Source organism: Vicia villosa, unplaced genomic scaffold, assembly GCF_029867415.1.
Source record: "Vicia villosa cultivar HV-30 ecotype Madison, WI unplaced genomic scaffold, Vvil1.0 ctg.003203F_1_1, whole genome shotgun sequence".
Classification (NCBI taxonomy): Eukaryota; Viridiplantae; Streptophyta; class Magnoliopsida; order Fabales; family Fabaceae; genus Vicia; species Vicia villosa.
The window spans coordinates 44449-57132 of NW_026706141.1; positions in this window are offsets into that span (position 1 = coordinate 44449).

Sequence of the window (12684 nt, forward strand, 5' to 3'; positions counted from 1 at the left end):
CCCCACACGTTCGTGAAATACGAAGCTACTCAAACACTAAACGCATAGAAATTGATTCAAGTTAATATCCTTATTGTCCCTACACTTTAAAACCCCAAGTATGCATAACCGATTTGAATACCCTTTATACCAAAACCACCGACTTTAATTTTTGAAGTAACCTTTAGTAGTTTATTCTAGCAGTCGGCACCGTCTTAGACACCAACTACGCAGAGAGTCGATGAATATAAGTGTATGATCCTCATAATAATAATTATGTGCTTAACCACAATAAGAAATGTGCCTACTAAGTAAGGTGGTCCTCACAAGATCATTTAACCTAACGGTCGCAATTCTCAAATACAAAGAATTTAAAAACTCATTGTTGATTGGTTCAGAAGTCATCTGGTACTGAACTTGGTAGGAAGGACTATTGTCCTATTCCCCACAATCCTCAAATGAGCGCTAAGGAGTATACCACTTATTGTGCCAGAACTCCATGAGAAGGATCATAGTCACTAACCGACTACTCTGCTATGTGCGTGTCGAGATAATGGGCTTAATGTGATTGCGCACGAATGAAAAGGGTAAAACATGATGACAAGTCAAAGGTCGAGCTATAATGGCATGATTCGGATTGGTATGCATACTGGGAGTTGTCTAGTGTCGCTACTATAAGTCTATTGCTAGGATCATTATCATTATTTTCAAATAAGAACACTATGTGGCTGAGTATGACCGAGCGACGTGGAGGGAGTGTGTTTCATTTATCTTTATCTTATTATTTTTGCTTGAGGACAAGCAAAGGTTCAAGTCTGGGGGAATTTGATAACACGATTTTATATCGTATATTTAGCTTAAAATCCATAGATATTTATAGCATTTTCCGTTTATTATGTTAATTTATTATGATATTACGCGAGTATTTGCTTTGTTTCAGGTTTTACACTTCAATTACGACTATTTGCGAAAAGGAAAGAAAATAGAGCTTAAATGACCAATATTTATGCTTAAAAGACAAAAAAGGAGTGCTGAAGCGAAAGAGGGGTGCAATTAGGACCCAAAAGGCCCAAAAGAGATATTCAGCCCACCATGGAACCAAAGGCGCATGGCCCAAACCTGCCCAGCAAGTGGAGACGCACGTCTCCACGTCCTCTATGCCACGTCAGCAAAGGGAGACGCACGTCTCCATGTTCCTACATCTTCTCCACTTGAGACGCACGTCTCAAGTCAGTCAAGCTGCCTCCTGAAGAAACGGAGACGCACGTCTCCACGTCCAGTCTGCAAAAAGTTCCTCTTTTCACGCAACGTCACAGCAAAACCTCTCCTATAAATAGGACCTGCTATCTCACTTCCAAAGGGTCCGATTTCCTGCCAACGAAGTGCTGCCGAAATTGTACCGCGAACCGGTTTTCTTTATTCTGCTTTCATTCAACCGTTTATTTTCTCACAACGATTTCTACACTGGAAATTGTTGTGAACTTTTCATAGATCTAGCCTTACGTTAGATTTATCGTTTTATTTCCTTGTTTTTATTTTCTGCCATTTAAATTCCGAAGAACGATCCAGCCAACCTGTGTTGGAAGTTCAGTACTTGAAGATCCAGTTACCATTTATTTAATTCAGGTTTTTATTTACCGCCTTATTTATATTTATTTGAATGATATATTGTATGCCATTTAATATGCTTATTATTATGAACCGAACCGATTTATGCATGTTTAATCGTATTAATATGTCTGGCTAAATTACTAAAGGTGTCGGTATGTAAAGTAAGTTAACCGTAGGGATCCGAAATAAATTGGCTTAATTATGTTTTATTAATTATCACTTGTTATTGATTTATATGTCTAATTTAATTAGAAAGTCTTAAAACCGATAGAGCGAAAGTTTGAGGGGTTAAGACGGTCAAAGGTTAAAATCAATAGAGCGAAAGTTTGAGATCTTTAACCAGATAGTAGACATAGGACATTAGTTTTAAGGATGGCGAAAGCGTATTAAAACTAATTGGAACTTATTTATTTTCAAAAATTGTTTTTACACTCGAGCGGGATGGCGAAAGCGTACGTTAGGGATATTAGCTTGCTCCGAGTCAATAGAGCGAAAGTTTGAGATTAGGAGATTTAAATAGAGAACAACCTCATAAAATAGGCATTTTATTAATTACGTTGTTTCCAAAAAGCTCTTCTAAAATCTAATGGGATGGCGAAAGCGTACATTAGGATTAGGATAGTAGTCTGACTCAACAGAGCGAAAGTTTGAGACGAGGATTTTTAATCAATTGAATTAGTAAAGATTTTTAATTTGATTATGCAAAAGCCAATGGACCTTCGAATTACCTTTAGTTCAACGAAATACATACTGATACCTGTCTTTTATTATTATTCTTTATTTTCTCACAAATCACTCTCCCTTAGGAACAATCGAAATTTTAGTACTCCTAGCTTTACATAGTAACCTTAGATAACGGTAGATCGATTCATAGTCCCTGTGGATTCGATATCTTTTAAAACTACACGACACGACTGTGCACTTGCAGTTATCAGATTTATAGACACGTAAAGTCGCGATCAACACATTCTTCCATTTTAACAAAAACCCCTGGAAAGGGTTAGCCTCCAAACCATTCCTTCATTTTAACAAAAACCCCTGGAAAGGGTCAGCCTCCAAAATCACTCCTTGAAATCCAAAGATTCACTCTTTTAAAAGATAATTCTTCAAAAGAGTCAAAACCGCTGGAAAGGGTCAGCCTCCAAAAAACATGATAAAAATACAGTCTTTTAATAGTCAATTTCTCTAGCTGAGTCAAAATCCCTGGAAAGGGTTAGCTTCGAAAAAACATAAAAATAAATTAGTTTGTCAAATCCTCTAGCAGAATAAAACTCCCCCAGTGAGTCTTTCATTTTTAGTAGTCACAACCTTGGGCTTTGTACAAGGCATATAAACCATATTTCCCTGTGTCAAAGATTCCTGATCTCAAGGATCTTTTCCCCATAGAGTCTTCCATAATCAGTTTCTTTAAGAGTCCGCCACAACCTTGGGATTTGTACAAGGCAGAAAATAATCTTTCCCCTAGCTAGAGTAGCCACAACCTTGGGCTTCATACAAGGCACAAATTAAATAACTTACACAGATAAGAGTCAGCCACAACCTTGGGCTTTGTACAAGGCACAAAAAAATAGAGTCATTCATAATCTTAAAAAACTCAGTTATCCTCAGCAGTCAGCCACAACCTTGGGCTTTGTACAAGGCACAAAAATAGAGTCTCCCTAAGTAGAGTCAGCCACAATTCTGGGCTTTGTACAGAACACCAAATAAAATCCATCAAATAAACACTCTCCAACTAGAGTCAGCATCAATTCTGGGCTTTGTACAGAACACAAATTCCGTGTAAATTAACCCCCAGTAGAGTTATCTCCCAGAGTCAATAAAAACAATCAAAAAGCCTTAAGCTTGGGCCTCATTCAAGCCAGCTAAAAAGTCAAATCTTTTATACAGTAAATAGACATAGCTTATCTCTATAGAGAGATATTTTTACTACTCTACCACATTCATACAAACTAACATCACATTTCATTTTAATTTTAATCAAGTCTCCCATTTAGGATTTTGAAAGGCATAAGCTGGCAGTGAAACCAGACATGTGATTAACTTTCCCTAATTTGGACGAGCATCTTTCTTTCATTTAAGAGATACTAGCATACTTGCAAACACACAAGTAAGGTCACTCTCTTAATGAAATGAATTCAGTTATTCTGTCACTCTTTTAATGTTTGTAGTGGAATAGTAGAAATACTTCTCTATAAAGATGACTTCATGTCTCTTTACTTTAAACAGAGATTTAATTCAAAGCTTCAACCTTGAGCTTCAAGCAAGGCACCAAAAATAATTAATTTCCCTAGTTAGTTCCCCGAACTACATTAAGCTCTGAATTCCACTAGGGATATGTAGGCATGAGGTTCAAAAGGAACCTCAGCGTGCTAATAAAATACCAAAAATAGTCAGTTTGTCTGTCTGTCTTTTTTTAAAATCAATTCAATTCTCTCTCCTAACACAAAGGAGAAACTTTCCCAATCATTAGCAATAAACACAATCACAATGACACAGAGAAGGTTCTCGTAGAGTACTACGGATATGTAGGGTGCTTAAACTCTTCCCTATGTATAACTGACCCCCCGAACTCCAAAATTTCTAGTCTAGGTGAAATCCCCACACTTAGCAAACTCCTAGGGTTTAGTTGAGATCTTTTTTCCCCTTTCCTACTCGTAGGACAATAAGAAAGTTCGTGTGATATCGTAGGAAGAACTGAAACAAAATTTATCCCATCTTGGGCGGATTCTCCTTCCAAATTTCGTGTGAAGGGTTTAGCGTGCCGTCCTCCCAAGTGAAACGGGGAGGTAAAAAAAAAGACACCACAGAAAAATGGCGACTCTGCTTGGGATATAAGTGTTAAAAACCTTGGTTTTTCATCCAAACCAATGGTTGACCTGTTGCTGGTCCAGCTCCAATGAGGAATTAGGGATGCCAAATTCCCCCTTAAACAAGAGAGGTCTTGCCTAACCTCTGTGTCATTTCATGTGATTGTTGCATATATATTTGTTTATTTTGTTTACTTTGTATCGGGAAAGGGCTTGATTCCCCCTTGTGGTGAGAAATCCTATACCCGGATTTGAGTGCAACATAAGATAGGATGGAGGATGTATTCCCGGTGAAGACCCTCTAATCTTGGTTTCCAAATCTACTCTTGGGATTTGCCTGGCAGGTTGTGATTAACTGCTGATCGCGACTTTGCGTGTCTATTAGTCGGGATAACTGCAAGTGCACAGTCGTGTCGTGTAGTTTTAAAAGATATCGAATCCACAGGGACTATAAATCGACCTACCGTTATCTAAAGTTACTATGTAAAGCTAAGGCTAATGATATTTGGGTTTTTTTTTATAAATGGGGAAACTAAAATCTTAAATCTAGGTAAAATATAATAATAAACGGATATCAGTATGTATTTCATCTAACTTAGGTGATCCGAAGTTCCATTGGCCAGATTCTAATTAAATCAAAGATCTTTACTAACTATGTTATTTAAAAGTCCTCCTCTCAAACTCTCGCTCTATTGATTCAGACTACGATCCTAACTCTTAATGTACGCTTTCGCCATCCCACCAGATTTAGAAACGCTTTTTGAAAACAACATAATTAATAAAATGCTTGTTTTATGAAGTCGTTATCTACTTAAATCCCCTAATCTCAAACTCTCGCTCTGTTGACTCGGAACATGCTAATATCCCTAACGTACGCTTTCGCCATCCCGCTCGGGTGTAAAAACACTTTTTGGAAATAAATAAGTTCTAATTAGTTTTAATACGCTTTCGCCATCCTTAAAACTAATGTCCTATGTCTACTATCCAGTTAAAGATCTCAAACTTTCGCTCTATTGATTTTAACCTTTGACCGTCTTAACCCCTCAAACTTTCGCTCTATTGGTTTTAAGACTTACTAATTAAATTAGACATACAAACCAAAAACAAGTGATATTTAATAAAACATAATTAAGCCAATTTATTTCGGATCCCTACGGTTAGATTACTTTACATACCGACATCTAAATAAATCAGCCAGACATATTAATATGGTTAAACATGCATAAATAAATTCGGTTCATAATATTAGGCATATTAATTGGCATATAATATATCATGCAATAAATATAAATAAAGGCGATAAATAATAAACCTGAATAAAATTAATCTGGAATAAATCTTTAAATCTTCAAGTACTCGAACCTCCACCACAAATCGGTTGGATTGTTCTTCGATAAATTATTCGATCAAATAATTATAAAAACAAGGAAATAAAATACTATGATCTAACGTAAGGTTAGATCCAGTAAAAGGTTCACAACAATTTCCGGTGGAGAAATTGTTGTGAGAAAAGATGAACGGGATAGAAAATATTTGCTGGAAATATAATGCTGGAAATAAAATACTGGAATAAAAATAATATGAAAGCTTAAAACTAAAATGTTGATCCTTGCTGAAAAACTCGGACCCTGGAAACTGAAGTATCAGTCTCCTTTTATAGCTGAGCGTAGGCAGTTTCGTTCCGTGAATATAGCACATTCTGACGCAGACTTGGGAGACGCACGTCTCCACTTCTTCAGGAAGACTAGGCAAACAGACTTGAGACGTGCGTCTCAAGTGGAGCTTTTTTAGGGAGGGTTGGAGACGGGCGTCTCCATTTGTGACGTGGTCATTTGTGGGCTTTGGGCCTTTGGAGACGGGGGTCTCCAACCTTGGAGATGGGCATCTCAACTTTGGAGACGGGGGTCTCAGTTTGGAGACGGGGGTCTCCATTTGGAGACGGGGGTCTCCATTTGGAGATGGGCATCTCCCTCTATCTTCGTGGATTGGGCTTGCATCTTTTCACAATTGGGTCTTCTTTGCACCCCTTTCTTACTTCAGCACCCCTTTTTCATCTTTTAAGCATAAATAGTAGTGGATTTAGCTCCATTTATTCTCCTTTTCACAAATAGTCCTCCAAACGAACATAAAACCTAAAACAATGAAAATACCAGCATAATACCAACATAAAGCAACATAATTAAGATAAAATAGGGAAATAATTGATATAAATCGAGCCAAATAAACGATACATTTTCGTGTTATCAAATACCCCCACACTTAAACCATTGCTTGTCCTCAAGCAATCAACCACACGGTAAAAAGAAAATGATTAAGCAAGTTTCGAGACAAGGGCATGACACGACTCCTAATCATATTTATGTTAGGCAAATGTTACATTGATAGGTAATAGATATCAACACCAAGGATACCGTAACGACACAATGTTCAAAAACTCCCTCCTTATACAAACCAATTCGAATTATGTCATTATAACTCAACCTATATCTCTCGTTTTTTCCTTTCACTCTTTTCATTCAAGCGCAATCACATTAAGCCCGTTATCCGTACACTCACATAGTAGGGGAAATCGGTTAGCGACTATGATCCTTTTCTTTTCTTTAGCACGGGGTTCTGGTTTTTTTTTAAATGGTGAAGCCCCATCTTTCCCAACTGCGGTTGCGGGGGATTGGACCGTAGTCCACCCTACCAAGCCCAGTACCAGCGACCTCTAGGCCAACCAACAGTGGGTGCTAATTATTAAATCCTATTATGCGTAACAACCGTTAGGCTAAATGACCGGGTGAGGGTCACCTAACTTAGAGGGTTATTTTTTTTTCAATCAAATCATTTATCTATTAAAAACAGGATCATTCACTTATATTCATCGACTCCCTACGTAGTTTGTGCTTAAGATGGTGCCGACTGCTAATATAAACTACTTAAGAGCTACTTTAAAAACTTGAGCCTAAGGTCTCGACATAATGGGCATCCAAATTGATATCACATAATTAGGGGGTTTAGGGTGTCAGGATAGTATCAATGTTATTGAAATATTCCCAAGTCTTTCTAACAAAGCCTAAAGTGTGACGACCTAAATACTTTCAGAGTGTGCGTGCCACGCATCAAAAAGAAAATAAATTGTTGGTGGTTAAAAATTTTAAAATTTCGGGGAAATTCAATAGCAACTAAAAATCACGTATAAAGACTCGACAACACAACTAGAAGACAATAAATAAAGCAATAAATGAAAGCGGTAAAGCTTCTCCCCCACACTTAAACCAAACATTGTCCTCAATGTTTCGATCCAAGGTGGAGAAGAAAAGACAGAACCTATATGGATGCTACCAGAGGGCTATCACAACCAAATCTGCTCCGCGTCCGGAGGAAATATCTTCTCTTATCATGCTCATCAACGGTGTCACCACCAGCAGCAACACTCGTAGGAATGTGCGTGGAGACCCATTCATCTTTGAGATGATCGTCTATAGATTTTTCGCCTAGATATGGTCGAGACGTGACAGGCGATCCATATCTTTATTATCTGCAAGTTCAAACGATAAAAGGAAAACATTAAATTGAAAACTCGTGGGTTGCCTCCCACGCAGCGCTTTGTTTAACGTCAATAGCTCGACGGCTTAAGAGTGCAAGCACTCAAGGTATTTCTTTCGAGAAAGACTTCTCGGTTGAACTTTTAGCAAATGTCGTTTTCCATGGCCATTTATCAAGCCATCTCACATATCCCTCACCTTTTCTTTTCTTTCTTCTGTGGGGTGGTTCATTCATTTGAAATCGCGGTGGCGGTTCTGGATCTATCTGTGGTTTCAGCTTTTCAAACTCGGGCTTAGTGATATCATCCACCACCTCAAAAGTTAACCTTACCCTCTTATCACTAACGATATCCTTAGTTTCATGGTCGTCTAAATTTCTCTTTTTATGCAAGACTTCAAATAAGGGTGCATTAGTGTGGATATTTTTCAATATCTTCACATACATTATGGATTTGGAGTCTACCTTAGCTTCCACAAAACTTTGCGGGAAAGAAATCGGTGGGGTATAGGGAAAAGGAATAATAATAGGTGCTTCCCTCTCTACCTCTTCTACAACCTCCCTTTCAGTTTGTGTTGGTGGATTTTTGTCAATCTCCACTCTTTTCTCACTAGAACTCTTCTCAACCACATCATCAATCTTCTTAATCTCATAATCACTCTCCTCAATCTCATTATCACTCTCCTCAGGAATTTCAATTTGTTCTTCACTAATGGTTGTTTCCATATACTCCTCAAGTAAGTGTCCTAGCGACTTTTGTTCAAGTTGGGAGATTTGAGTTTCTAATGCCATGTTGTAAGTCGCGAGGGACTCAACCATAGTGGTCAATTGCCTAAGAGTTTCATTGTTTTGAAGACTTTGTTTGATAAACTCTTGGTTTTGGACGGTTTGTGTCTCTACAAAGTTCTCCATCATGGCTTCTAATCTAGAGTGAGTTAGCGTCTCGTCGGGATCCTCCACTGATGTTTCAAAGCTAAAATTATGGGATTCTTGAGGTTCTTCAAAGGGAGTTAGCGTTGCGTTTTGCGTTTCCTCAAAGTGCTTCGTCATCATAGATTCTAGCCTAGAGAGAGTTTGTTCTTCAATGAATTCCTCCATTAAGATTTCGAGGTTGGATTTATCGAAATTTTGGGCGTGGTGATCGTAGAGAGAATTCGATTGATGATAAGTTTGCGTTGCATTGAAATCCTCTATTAATGCTTCGGGGTTAGAATTATAGGATTCTTGTGGTTCCTTGAAATATTGGTTGTGGTTATCGTAGAGGAAATTCGGTTGAGGATAGGATTGGTTGGAATTATAAAATTCTTGCGACTCCTCAACATGTTGGGATTGATAGTTGGAGAGGGTATTCGGTTGAGGATAGGTTTGGTAGGAATTATAAAATTCTTGTGGTTCCTCGAAATGTTGAGATTGGTGATTGTAGAGGGAATTCGGTTGAGGATAAGCTAGTGTGGAATTGTAATCCCCAATTAATGTTTCGAGGTTTGGATTATAGGTTTCTTGTGGTTCCTCGAAATGTTGAGATTGGGAGTTGCAGAGGTAATTTGGGTGAGAATGAATTGGTGGCGCAGCATTGAAATTCTCCAATAGTATTTCGAGATTGGATTTATAGAATCCAGGTGATTCCTCGAAATACTGGGAGTGGGGGTTATAGAAAAAGTTTGGGTGATACATAGTAGTAAATGGAAAGAAAAAAAAAATAATGCCTTAGTCTCTACGGTGTAACAACGAGTTACGATATCGACTTGAATAGTCCCCGGCAACGGCGCCAAAAACTTGATCGCGACTTTGCGTGTCTATTAGTCGGGATAACTGCAAGTGCACAGTCATGTCGTGTAGTTTTAAAAGATATCGAATCCACAGGGACTATAAATCGACCTACCGTTATCTAAAGTTACTATGTAAAGCTAAGGCTAATGATATTTGGGTTTTTTTTTATAAATGGGGAAACTAAAATCTTAAATCTATGTAAAATATAATAATAAACGGATATCAGTATGTATTTCATCTAACTTAGGTGATCCGAAGTTCCATTGGCCAGATTCTAATTAAATCAAAGATCTTTACTAACTATGTTATTTAAAAGTCCTCCTCTCAAACTCTCGCTCTATTGATTCAGACTACGATCCTAACTCTTAATGTACGCTTTCGCCATCCCACCAGATTTAGAAACGCTTTTTGAAAACAACATAATTAATAAAATGCTTGTTTTATGAAGTCGTTATCTACTTAAATCCCCTAATCTCAAACTCTCGCTCTGTTGACTCGGAACATGCTAATATCCCTAACGTACGCTTTCGCCATCCCGCTCGGGTGTAAAAACACTTTTTGGAAATAAATAAGTTCTAATTAGTTTTAATACGCTTTCGCCATCCTTAAAACTAATGTCCTATGTCTACTATCCAGTTAAAGATCTCAAACTTTCGCTCTATTGATTTTAACCTTTGACCGTCTTAACCCCTCAAACTTTCGCTCTATTGGTTTTAAGACTTACTAATTAAATTAGATATACAAACCAAAAACAAGTGATATTTAATAAAACATAATTAAGCCAATTTATTTCGGATCCCTACGGTTAGATTACTTTACATACCGACATCTAAATAAATCAGCCAGACATATTAATATGGTTAAACATGCATAAATAAATTCGGTTCATAATATTAGGCATATTAATTGGCATATAATATATCATGCAATAAATATAAATAAAGGCGATAAATAATAAACCTGAATAAAATTAATCTGGAATAAATCTTTAAATCTTCAAGTACTCGAACCTCCACCACAAATCGGTTGGATTGTTCTTCGATAAATTATTCGATCAAATAATTATAAAAACAAGGAAATAAAATACTATGATCTAACGTAAGGTTAGATCCAGTAAAAGGTTCACAACAATTTCCGGTGGAGAAATTGTTGTGAGAAAAGATGAACGGGATAGAAAATATTTGCTGGAAATATAATGCTGGAAATAAAATACTGGAATAAAAATAATATGAAAGCTTAAAACTAAAATGTTGATCCTTGCTGAAAAACTCGGACCCTGGAAACTGAAGTATCAGTCTCCTTTTATAGCTGAGCGTTGGCAGTTTCGTTCCGTGAATATAGCACATTCTGACGCAGACTTGGGAGACGCACGTCTCCACTTCTTCAGGAAGACTAGGCAAACAGACTTGAGACGTGCGTCTCAAGTGGAGCTTTTTTAGGGAGGGTTGGAGACGGGCGTCTCCATTTGTGACGTGGTCATTTGTGGGCTTTGGGCCTTTGGAGACGGGGGTCTCCAACCTTGGAGATGGGCATCTCAACTTTGGAGACGGGGGTCTCAGTTTGGAGACGGGGGTCTCCATTTGGAGACGGGGGTCTCCATTTGGAGATGGGCATCTCCCTCTATCTTCGTGGATTGGGCTTGCATCTTTTCACAATTGGGTCTTCTTTGCACCCCTTTCTTACTTCAGCACCCCTTTTTCATCTTTTAAGCATAAATAGTAGTGGATTTAGCTCCATTTCTTCTCCTTTTCACAAATAGTCCTCAAAACGAACATAAAACCTAAAACAATGAAAATACCAGCATAATACCAACATAAAGCAACATAATTAAGATAAAATAGGGAAATAATTGATATAAATCGAGCCAAATAAACGATACATTTTCGTGTTATCAACTGCGCCAATGCATTCCGAGACTGATTTGTACCTGGAGGACCTAGAAACACATTAACCCCACTTAAAGCCTTTTTTAGGACGTAGAGCGGTGATTACGAAAGTAATTGTCACGCAGATACTACACTCAGAGAAAACTCTCTTATAGATACCAATCAACGTATCTTTAAGGTTGACCAAAAACTCTAACACCCCTAGAATCCGTTCTACAGGTACAAAAATCCTTATCCTTGGTTTACCATTGGGGTGAGGTTTGCGTTGTGACTTCATGACCACTATACCCTTCTACGCCATGTTTGTTTAAAAACTCTTGTATGTGCATTCATGCGTTCATGCATTCATTCATTAATAATTAAAACAAAAAAAAAGAGTCTTTTTTGAGTCGTTTTTCAAGGAAACTAAATAACGAACGTTTTGAACTTCATAGAAAGAGAGAAACGGAGAAAGGACTTAAGGATCTATATCATGGATTACGGAAGAAAGAGAGCTAGGAAATACACCTTCAAAATTCCTAAGGTAGAGGAATTGGAAAAGCTCGGAAAACTGGTGGTCAACCCCCAGGCTTTCCAGGAGAAGTATGGAAAACTTCTGCCTCTTCTCAGCACTAACATTGTGGATGGGATCCTACCCACATTGGTGAGGTTTTACGATCCAACGTATCACTGCTTTACCTTTCCAGATTATCAACGCATGCCTACATTGGAGGAGTACTCTCGTCTGAATGGAATACCCGTATACTTGCAAGATCCGTACTCCGGTTTGGAAAAGAATCCTGACGACATTATCATTGCTGCAACTTCTCCTTTGAACGTAGTCGACATCAGAACTCATATGGTGAGTAAAGGAGGAATCCAAGGATTACCCTCCAAATTCTTGTTAGACCAAGCTCGGTATTTCGTCAGCATCCAAGATATGAGCGCATTTGAGGAAATCTTGGCTTTGCTTATCTACGTATTGTTTTTGTTTCCTAACATTAACGATTTCGTCGACATCAACGCAATTAAGATCTTCTTAATTGGAAATCCAGTTACAACCTTGCTTGCGGATGCTTATCACTATGTGCATTCAAGAAACCTGCACCGAGGAGGATTAATCA